Raw genomic sequence first — 11,890 nt, 5'->3', positions numbered from 1 at the left:
CCGCGGAATCCTGGCTCCTTTCCCATGGTCTCCTCACTCAGGAGCCTTAATGGGATGGGAAGACCTGTGGCATTTGGGGGTTGGATTTTTCCCCTTTCCTTCCTTCCTTCCCTCCTTCCTTCCCTCCTTCCTTCCTTCTTCCCTCCCTTCCTCCCTCTTCCTTCCTTCCTTCCTTCCTCCTTCCTTCCTTCCTTCCTTCCTTCCTTCGTTCCTTTCTTCCTTCCTTCCCTCCCTCCCTCCCTCCCTCCTTCCTTCCTTCCTTCCTTCCTTCTTTCCTTCCTTCCTTCCCTCAGAGCAAGTCTCTAAAGGTCCATCCACGTCATGGCGTGCATTACTGGCTTAGTCCTACGTGCTGCTAAGCAGTGCCCCTCGGAGCTGATGTACGACCTTCTGTTTACCTGCTCATCGTTGAAAGGCAGCTGGGCTGTTCCCAGTTAGGGCTGCTGTGAACAAAGCTGTCGTAAATACTTGCATAGAGTTCTGCTGGTCTATGTCTTGGTTTCTTGAGAACAAAAGCCCTGGTTGGATGGACTGGGTCCTAGGGTAGGGGCATGCCTTGTGCTTTAAATTGCCTGGCTGTTCTGCAGAGAGGCTGTACCACTTCTGATAAACAGCGTTTCTGGGATCCCGTTTCTCTGCATACCCACCGGCATTTGGAACCATCACTATTTGTCACGTTAGCCATTCTCATTGGTGCACTGGGGTGGCTCCTGATTATTTTAATCTGCATTTCCCTGAAGGCTGATGGTGTCGAACATTTTTTCTTTTTCTTTTTTTTTTTTTTAAGATTTTATTTATTTATTCATAGAGATGCAGAGAGAGAGAGAGAGAGAGAGGCAGAGACACAGGCAGAGGGAGAAGCAGGCCCCATGCAGAGAGCCCGACGCGGGACTCGATCCAGGGTCTCCAGATCACACCCCGGGCTGCAGGCGGCGCTAAACCACTGCGCCACCAGGGCTGCCCAACATTTTTTCGTGTCATTTGCCTTCCATGTACCCTTTGGGTGAAATACCTCTTACCCATTTTCTACTTGGAATTTGTTTTACTGTTGAGCTTTGAGATTCTTCACATGCTTTAGATACTAATCCTTTGCCAGGTATATGGTTCACAAGGATTTCCTTTACTCTGTAGCTGTTTTTCTATCCTATCAACAGTCACTTGAAGCATAAAAGTGTTTACTTTTGATGAAGTGTAGTGAATTGATGTTGTCTCTTTGTCTCTTACAGGTCAAGACCTGAGCTGAGAACAAGAACCAGATGCTTACCCACCTGAGCCACCCAGGTGCCCCATACTCAATGTATTTTTGAACCGACTGTGAGACTTCCTCTTTGACTCATGGAATATTTAGATTCTGATCAGGACTCTATGGTCATTTTTTTTTAATAATTTTTATTTATTTATGATAGTCACACACAGAGAGAGAGAGAGAGAGGCAGAGACACAGACAGAGGGAGAAGCAGGCTCCATGCACCGGGAGCCCGACGTGGGATTCGATCCCGGGTCTCCAGGATCGCGCCCTGGGCCAAAGGCAGGCGCTAAACCACTGCGCCACCCAGGGATCCCTAGGATTCTATGGTCATTTTAATTGCTGTTCACCTATAGGATTTTTCTGTGATTTCTTTCAAGATTTTAAATCTTTCTTTCATTTTCAAAAAAAAATTAATCATGATATCTTGGCACAGATTTACCCTGTTTGGCTGCCCACAGCTCTTGAATCTGTTAGTTTATGTGTCTTGTCAAAATTTGCCAAGATTTAACCATTGACTGTTTCCAGGCCCCTCTTCTATTTCCTCTCCTTCTGGAACCACAGTGACACAAATATTAGATATTTGTGGTCGGTCTCCAAGCATCTACGTTCTGGAAAAATCCTCAAGGGTCACTTGGCGTGGCTCCAATCCCACTTCCATCCCCAGCACGCCAACTGACACACCAGGGGCATGAGGCCCCACTAGGCTTCGTGTTGCCCATTTACAATGCTCGGCTGTCCTTTCTCCTATGGACCCAGCCTGCATATTACATCACCACGTGCCCACCTCCGAAGATCCCTTTCCTCATTCGCTTTCTAAACTGAGCTTTCCAGAAAGTACACCGACACCTGGTTTGCTTCCTTCTGCCCAGGGTCTTCCTCTTCAGTGGGTTTTCATGCCCCCAATTCATTTTCTCAGTTTCGAGATGGTGACATATCCCATCTCGGGGTGGTCAGAAAGACAGAGCCTTTCTGTCTTGTCTCTGCTCAATTTCTAGAAGATCTAATCTGGACCCAGAGTCTTTCTTCTGGATCCATGATCTCAGAGGATTAGTGGATGAAATTATCCAGCTGTGTAAAGTTTATTCTACTGGGGTACCCGTGAAGCTCAGAGTTATATTGTGTGACCTCCTGGCCACTGGTCTGTGACATCAGTGTCAAGTGAGGCAAGCAGAGTGAAACACATTTCTTCTCTCCACACTCCTGTTTGTGATGCTCCTCCATTCACCCCCGGAGAGCCAGCGACCATCGCAACACCACCTGTGTAGCAGATTCCTAAACAAACCCTATTTGCAATCAGAAGTTAGATTTTTTTTCATAAACTCTGGAACTAGAAATCCCACACACGGCGTACATATTTATTTTAGACAATAATGTTTGCTGCAATAAAAATCTACTTATCAGTAAATAGAACTTCTCTCTTTTTCATTTCAAATCTTTAATCATTGTGAGTCAAACTGAATTATTCATAATTCTTAAAACAACATAATGTTTGGACATGTTTGCTATAATTTAAAGCAGCAATGTAGATGGAAAGAAAACACTTCTCTTTATTCTGCGTTTTAGCATATAAGTAAGCAATTAATCTCGGTTTGAGTTTATATGACTGTTTAGTAGTAATGCCTTCCTTTCCATTTATGCATTTAACTCAACATGCATTCCGTAATTTTTATTTCCTTTTTTTGTTGTTGTTAGAAATTTAGCCCTTGGGCAAAATAAAGGAAGTAATTACTTTTTGTCAAAAGGTTGCAAGACCGTAGCTCACGGATTATAAAGGAGACTTCATCAAGCCTGTATGTCTTCTATGCCTACTGTTATTTTACTTATCCTGACAGCCCTCAGAAGACAAAGCTCTTCATTAATGGACTCAACTATTACACTTCTAATTTTAACAGAAGGTTTTGGATATGTGGTGGTGTAAATGGGATATTATTTGAAAAAAAAAGTGTGAGTGAAATCCTTTATAATGTTCTCCTTTGATATATTTCCATTTAAATGGCCAATTTTATTAAAGTGCAAAGGGACCCTAGGCATGCACATTTGGTCATGAGTAGCCATGTCTCTTAACTCAACACAAGAGAAATCTTAGATCTAATGAGAAAACAGCCTTTTAAGGACAGCTCTTCAGAAAGCGGCTGAGAGTCTACTCATGCATTTAGATTTATTTGTGGGTATAAACATGCATATTATAGAGCATCTGGTTTTTACCTTTTCATAGTTTATCATCATTTAAAACTGCTGAATATGTTACTCCTTGGACAAGTGATTTTGTCATGATTTTTCATGGAATGACTTAGCATAGAAGAGCGAAAATTACCTCGTTCTCATACAAGTGATTCGGAACACGAATGAATGATGATGCTTTTATTTTAAGAAGGATGTGACCATTTAAAATAATAGATTATCACTTTTAATATCGATAAACTCAGGATCTACCTTGGTAAAGATCTTGCACGAACCTACTTGGAGCAAGAATGGATTGGAATAGGCCAAAATGTGGAATTAAGAAAAAGATATTAAACTATCTTTTTTCTTTTTCTACTAGACTCTTTCTACTTTATTTTGGTACTTATCATTTACTCTAGGTATTAAAGAGCAAACCAAACAACAAACAAACAAACAAAACCCATACATTAAAAAAAAGAAAATGGGAGTTTGAAGTCGTAGCCTCTGATGTAGGGACTACTGTACAAACATTTCCTACTGTGCATTCAGGTCAGTACATGTGGAGGCAGAGACGGTGCAAGAGCTGGGCCAGCAGAGGTCGGGGCTGTGGAGGGCTGACAATGCCCTAGGGGTCTGGACAGCACCCCTTCAGTGGCAGCCCAGGCTGGGTCATCTCAGCCAGTTTCTTCAGATCCCTGCTGGTCATTCCTGGACGTAGCTGCTTCAGGTGGGGGCACGGTCTGGGACAGGTGGTGGTTTCGGGTGGGGTGATACCTGCAGGGCCATCTGCTAGAAAGCACTGCCAGTAACGGGGGATACATCTTTATCTTCAAGGGTATGAGTGGCACATATGACAAGCTTTGTTCCCCTGGAAGAAAGTCCTTCCTGTCCTGAGAGAAGCCCCACTAAGATCCCAGTGAAAGGCCCTGTCTAAGAGGAACATGGCGGGGGGCGTTCTAGGGTACAGGAGCAGCCCCCCAACTCCAGAGAGAGGCTGATTTGGCAGCCACTCTGGGTATCTCCCACTCCCACCATCCACTGTAGGCTCCTCATCTTCAACTGGCACCTGTTGGCTCGTTAGCATGAGCCAGACTCTCATCCCTGAGGGTATGTGCTGCTGAGGCCGAGGCTGCTGTGCGTGTTCATTCACCATCCAGTGTTGGCAATGGGCACCTAGACACATCCAAGGGTGTCACCTGCATGCCACTCGGTGACAACATCCCCCTATCTTCCCCTTGGTCTCAGGCCATTATTATACCTGCTAGAAGAGAGATTCTTCTTGTCCGCAGCTCCATTGGCACAGAATCTAAGGTGAACTTTCTTCTTGTGAGCCCCTGCGTGAAGTGTTCTCTCTTAATGAAGACCTCCAAACCTACAAAGCCCAGAGTTTCAGGGACAGGAGGTCAGACTCCCTAAGTGGGTCCCTGGGGGTGACAGTGAGGAACCCCTCCATTTGCACCTTGGCCAAGACTCTTATCATGTTCTTGTTGGAGACATGGCACCAAAATGTGCACTTCGTCCTGGAGCCTGGTGTCCCATCTTTGTACAGTGTAGGCTCCTGGTGGACGGTATCACCTGTCACATTACCAGCTCCTCCTGATGCTTCCACAGGCCAGCTGTTTCTGGGATGGTATGGCTTGTGATCAGAACAGTGGATGTACTGGGCAGGACCCATTCCCCTCTCTTGCTGTAAAATGGGTCCTCCCTGAGTTAATGTTACTGAGTTAATTGAATTAATGTTAGTCCATTCTTGTAATGGAGGAACAAATATTCCAAAGCCCCTCACAGAGTGGAGATGGCTAAGCCCCTGAAGGTGAGAAAGGTAAATTCACATGCACAATACATATCATTTCTAATCAGGATGGACTGCTTTTCCCTTCTGATGTAAAAGGGGATTGATTTAATCAGTTTACCACCAGCGGGTGGGTGGTCTCCTTTTTTTTTTTTTATTTATTTATGATAGGCACACAGTGATAGAGAGAGAGGCAGAGACACAGGCAGAGGGAGAAGCAGGCTCCATGCACCGGGAGCCCGATGTGGGATTCGATCCCGGGTCTCCAGGATCGCGCCCTGAGCCAAAGGCAGGCGCCAAACCGCTGCGCCACCCAGGGATCCCAAGGTCTCCTAAAGAAATGCTTCTTAGGATCGACTCTGTCACTGGCAAGCTGGGAATTCCATAGTTTCAGCAGCTACGTGCCCTTTGCTAGGTGAGTCTCACACACAGTGTCCTTTCTTGCCAGCAGGCTCACCTCATGTGACCCTCATGCCAGCACTTGTGTGGCCAGTGATAAAGGCCAGATGTTGTCATAAGTAATTTTGTCCACCTTGTTGCCTAGTGCTTCTGCTGGGGTGGATGCTTTCTGGGGGGCATGCCGTGCAATGCAAAGATCTCTACCTTCTAGGTTTATCCCATATGACCGCCACCATGTCTACACCAAGATTTCCTGTCCCCACCCTCCTGACCGTTCTCCTTCTCATCCCAGGATATGTTAGCCAAGCCCTTCAACGCAGATCACATCTCTCTATACAGTCCAACCTGAGGCTACTTCTATTTCCACATGTGTGGCCCACCAGGTGCCCTGCTTGAAGCAAGGTAGCCTTACCACTCTCTGGTAGTACCTTCTCTGGGCTGGGCTGTCATTCATTTGTGAAATGACATTCATTTCTAACTCACACCCAAATACTGAGCTGGCCCATCGTGAGCCAAGCTCAAGCTTTTTCCTCCCATGTCAGCTCGTCACAAAGGATCACCCATATGTGTGTATGCTGACTGGCAGGCCGAGTGCAGTTAGTGATGGGTGACATGGGGCCACTCGTTACCTATGTGTGAGACTTAACCTATGATTTGCTTAATGCTCACCTTCCATCTTGCAATAGATTGTTTCTGGACCACCCACACTGATGGTTGAATGGGTACATGATAGCCTAGTTCACAGAGAGTAGCAGTGGCCATATGGTTACTTTTTGCCTGTGGGACAGGTGCTCTGTCCCTATCAAGACTCAGTAGCACATCGGGAGTTGTTCTACAAAAGACGTACATGCTCATAGAGGACAGCATGCGCTTGATCCACAGCCCGAAGCATCCACGATGTGGGCTCCTCAATGGGGCTCACACTAATTCATCACTGATATCTCCAGAACTAGAACGTGCCAGGTCCTATGGCCCACGTGTCACTGTAGCTCAAACCTTCACCTGGGACCACAGCAGGATCCTTCCTGTTTGGAGCCCCCTTAGAGCAACCATCTTGGGAGTCAACTGCTGTCTGAACTGAAGTGGTATTCTCGGGTGTAGAGCACACTGTGGCCACAGCCAGCCTGGCCTACGAGGCACCGTATGAGTCAGGATTCTTTAGAAGGATGGAAATTGGGACAGAATTCCCGCTACTTTGGGAAATCCAAAAAGATCTTACTCGTAAGACCTTAGACTGATTGGGCGGAGCTCACCCATAGTATGAAAGGTCCTCAAAGTTGACTGAACATTTGAGTTCAAATGTTTCTGAACATTAATCTTATCTGAAATATACCCTCGTCAGAGCATCTGGCCTGGGGTTTGACCGGTCAGCTGGCCACTCTAGCCTACCCAGGTTGGCACATGGGATTGACCGTCCCAGGCAGTGTTGAGCCTTCTTTGTGATGGGAGCTGTGTGATCAGTGATTTCTCCCTTAATTTTGATAATGTGTTTCAGCACCCCCCAAGCTGCATCTAAATATTTCACATAACATGGTCGGACTCTGAACGTGCACGGAGGACATCCCCATCACACGGAACACATCTGTCTCTGCACGGGTACATGATACATTAGCATGATGCCACCGATTTAGTGGATTAACATGGTATCAGCAGGATGTTCAGATAATTCAGGCCTCTCTGGAGGATATTATGGCAGAGGGTAGGATATTTAACCCAGCCTTGGGCCAAGCTCTAAATGTACCCTGTTTTTTCTGTGTGTGTGTGGGGGGTTTAATCCATGTGGATATGAACTTGTTCTGATCCCTTTTCTGATTGTCACCAGCTAACCTGTGTTTACCCACTCTGCTAAGGCCACAGCCTCAGGCATGGACACTGATGTCTGATTAAGTGGTGAGAAGCCTCTTTTCACCCTCCACGGCCAACATGGGCTTCGCAGGACACTGACTGGCAACTGAAATGCTGAGATGACGGGCACCACCTCCAGACCCTTTATGTTTGTAAGGGTGGCTCCTAATCCCCAAGAGATGGGGTATTGCCGCTGATGTGAGGTCTTGGCCACATGGGGACGGGGGCAGTTTCAGAGGCTTCCATGTGACCATGTGTATACGACAGCTTCTCAGCCACTAGGTGAGGCCCCGGTATGGGACCGGTGACACACTCAGACATGCCCACTCTACTTACTCATTTAAGAACTGAAGACAGGGGGGGATCCCTGGGTGGCACAGCGGTTTGGCGCCTGCCTTTGGCCCAGGGCGCGATCCTGGAGACCCGGGATTGAATCCCATATCAGGCTCCCAGTGCATGGATCCTGCTTCTCCCTCTGCCTGTGTCTCTGCCTCTCTCTCTCTCTGTGACTATCATAAGTAAATAAATAAAAAAAAAAGAACTGAAGACAGGGGATCCCTGGGTGGCGCAGCGGTTTGGCGCCTGCCTTTGGCCCAGGGCGTGATCCTGGAGACCCGGGATCGAGTCCCACATCGGGCTCCCGGTGCATGGAGCCTGCTTCTCCCTCTGCCTGTGTCTCTGCGCCTCTCTCTCTCTGTGACTATCATAAATAAATAAAAATTAAAAAAAAAAAGAATAAGACAAGGGTGTTTGTTTAAAAAAAAAAAAAGAACTGAAGACATAGCCATGGGGTGGGTCTGTGGACTGAGTGGGCCCGTTACAGACAGATTTAGTCAGAAATTCATTTGTCACCTGGTCCCCGTGTGCTCCCAAGTTAGTCAGGGAGCATGAAGATGCTTCGAGTCTCTGAACATGGATGCTGGCACAGACCAATGTACTGCCCTAACCAGACACCAAATATTGGACACCCCCTCCCTAGTGTCAGTGACTTTGTCTATATAAATTCTAGACTGTGTTTGTACTGTGAGCGAATTATCAAAATTTGCAGTATACCCAAGCCCCAGTCTCATCATTAAGTAAAAGAAAATATTAGAGCAAGAAAATGGGCAGATTTCTTATGAATCTAACCCTAAGCAATCCGATGATTATTGTCTCCTTTCTTGTAGCTAGATTAATATAAATCGCAGAGAATGCATGTGATAAAGTGTGATATCCCAAGAATTAAGTTGTTATGAGTTGCATTTAACTGGGTGATCCCCCAAAAGACACCGATATCCCTGAAAATATATAAAATGGATGCTTCACATCATCATGGAATGTTGAAGTATTTAAGATCACAGCATTCATGTAAGACAAGATCTGTTCTTGATAGAAAAAAGAGTGAAGTCTCAGTTCTCTGAATTTCCCAAAGATATGGGACGAATAATACCTCAGATATGCAATTCATTGGCATCAAGTTCTCCAGGTAATTTCTCTGGGATGAAGAGCAAGCATTGTGATAGATGACAGGGGGTCTGTTCACAAACATTTGTGTATCATTTTTTCCCCAGAAACTAGCAGTTATGTCCCCTAACAAAGAAAAGAACAGAGATGTAAAATATATTCCTATTGGATAGGCACTGTGTGTGTGTTGGGAAGATGGGAGCGTAGAATGCTGTTCCAGAAAAGATTCCTTCAAACTACATTACAAAAATCAAAATGAGCTTGTAAAGCTTGAAAACCTTTGTCTCCTACGTTTGTGGGTAGAGAATTTACGAGTTTTAACACAAAACCTCACAACCCGCCGTAAGTGTGCTGTCCTTCCAAAGTGCCTTATTTAACGGCAGATTCCAGGGAGCACTGGCATTTACTCTAGAAAGCACTTCCTGCTCTTTTTCTCCCTCGGATAGATCCAGAAACAAAACTACTTTAAGAAATGAAGTCACAATTCCGCGATATTTAGGAAAAATGGCTTACATAAAAGCATCCAAAATAATACTCCTTTTGTTCAAAATTTAGGAGGTAAATCATCAAGAATTAATATTAAAATAGTGTTATGTATGTTGTGAAATGTAAGGTTTTCTGGGAAATGACACCTGCCATTTTGCCAGGCACCCCCAAGTATTTCACTGGAAACAGATGAGGAATGGTTGGGTCATCCAGCTCCTTAGTGTGATGTGTGACTTACAAACAGAAAAACACAGAGCATAGAGTTTTAGATGTGTGCCTCGGGGCTTTCTTACAAGAACCCCTGAGGGATCCCTGGGTGGCGCAGCGGTTTGGCGCCTGCCTTTGGCCTAGGGCGCGATCCTGGAGACCCAGGATCGATTCCCACGTCGGGCTCCCGGTGCATGGAGCCTGCTTCTCTCTGCCTGTGTCTCTGCCTCTTTCTCTCTCTGTGACTATCATAAATAAATAAAAAAATAAAAATAAAAATAAAAAAAAACCCTGAGCCAATGACAAGCATTAAGAACATTATAGATCTACCTTTGGATATAGAGTGAAAGGCAGGCAGCATTGTACAGGGGACTTGAGGCAATATTTTTAAACCTAGGATTTTCTAGTTTTTCTTGAATATGGCTCCCAAAGGAAAATGTACATGTCAAAACAAAGCAGGTGCAAGCAAAAGAATTCTCACAGAGAGAGATGCAATTGCAAGGGGATTCGACATCGCCTCCAGGCATGTTTGCAATAAGAGTATTAATGACCGGGTAAGAAACATGGCAAGAAATATTTGATGCTGCTCAAGGGACAATAAAAGACCTGGAAACTTGCCTTCATTCAGTGGAGGGGAGTGAAAAGTGGGCACATGTCTACTTGCTTCTATAAATCTTCATACAGTGTTACGTAAATATTACACAATCCCAGAAAGAATACAGGTGGGCCATGTGGGAACATGCGTTCCCAGGGCCTGGGAAGGGGCCAAGGTCCAGAAGCCCGCCGGTGCTGATGGTCATGCGACGGGGACTGTCAAGCAGCCAAGTCTTTAGCACTGATACACACGCCCAATTGTTCGGAATTGTATTTTCCAGATTTAAACCTTGAGAAATGCATTCACAGAAAAGTGCTATATATGAAGAAGTCAAGGAATATATATATATATATATATATTTTTTTTTTGTCAGTAGATCATGTAGTTCTGCACAACATTCCCTGGGTTCAACAAATACCAACTCATGAAACACACTACCATATTTTTAAAAGAACACACTAAAGTTGATAATTCGTGCTCACATGGGATACAGATACCAATCCCAGATGTGATATGCCCAAGAAAAAAAAAAGGATATAGAGAGGGAGCATGAATTTCTGCCTCAAGCGCCCCGAGCCACATCACTTACTAGCAACACAGTCTTGAGAAAGCCATGTAGACTCTTTCTCTTCAACTATTAAATTGAGATATCACCACTTGCTTTACAGCGTTGTTGCAAGATTTCATGCAATCATGCCTGTAAATTGCACAGTGCTGGGCGCATGTGGGGAGATGGGCACAAAAATACATTTGTATTCTTCCTGTGTCAGGTTCTGTGGCCAACGTCAGGGTACCCAACCCCTGGTTTGCTTAAAGTAAAATTCTTTGCAGTGCCTAAGTCTTTTAATTTCTTCAAAAAACCATGATCAAATTCAAATGTGGATTTTTAGGCTACGAGTAGATTATGAATCCAATGCCTGAGAGAATGTAATTATTTCAGAAGAATAAGACACTGCTTTATGAAAGCATTCTAAAAAGTGCTCCAGACATGGAAGAAATTGCACTTAAAATGGATTCTTGTCCTTGTTATTTAATGCACTGGTGATGACAGGTGTGCTTTGGGAGTTAGATGTTTAATTGGGTCACTAATTCACACCATGGTAATAAAAAAAAAAGTAGATCTTTTTAGTTTCATACTGAGAATAATGATTTCCTTATCTTACCCAGTTAGATTCAACATATCGTGCAGTCAGCTTGTCAATTATAATGATTGTGTGTATTGGAAAATGAGAGACCCTTCAGGGCATTTTTGATGGTGTAAAAATTGAACTTTATTTTATTTGCTTATTATCTGACTCTCTGACTAGTATGTGAGATCCATGAGGCTGTGACCCTTATCTGTTTTGTTTGCTTAAACGGTGCCTGGTACATAATAAATATGCAATCAATTTATTTTGAAAGATTTGAATGAATGAAGGCTTTCACCTGGAAAGTGAATGGAATATTTGATCTTCGAGAGTGACTATCCTTGAGGCATGCATTAGACAAAGGTTATAAAAAAGAGGGGAGAAAAGACCCATCCATGAGTGTTCCCCCAAACGTTCCTGACTTACCATTTGAGAATTTATTTTCCTCTGTGCATAGATTTGTTCTAGGCCATTCTGGGGCTACTATTTTGCTTATGTGATAAAGATCCTCTTCTTTGGTGATGGGTTAACAGTAGCATTTCCCTCGAGGCTGCTACACTTCCCTTTCTTTTTATAATAGGAGA

Source organism: Canis lupus, chromosome 15, assembly GCF_048164855.1.
Source record: "Canis lupus baileyi chromosome 15, mCanLup2.hap1, whole genome shotgun sequence".
NCBI classification, from domain to species: Eukaryota; Metazoa; Chordata; class Mammalia; order Carnivora; family Canidae; genus Canis; species Canis lupus.
The sequence above is the reverse complement of the archived record's forward strand: the minus strand, read 5'-3'. Positions refer to the sequence as shown.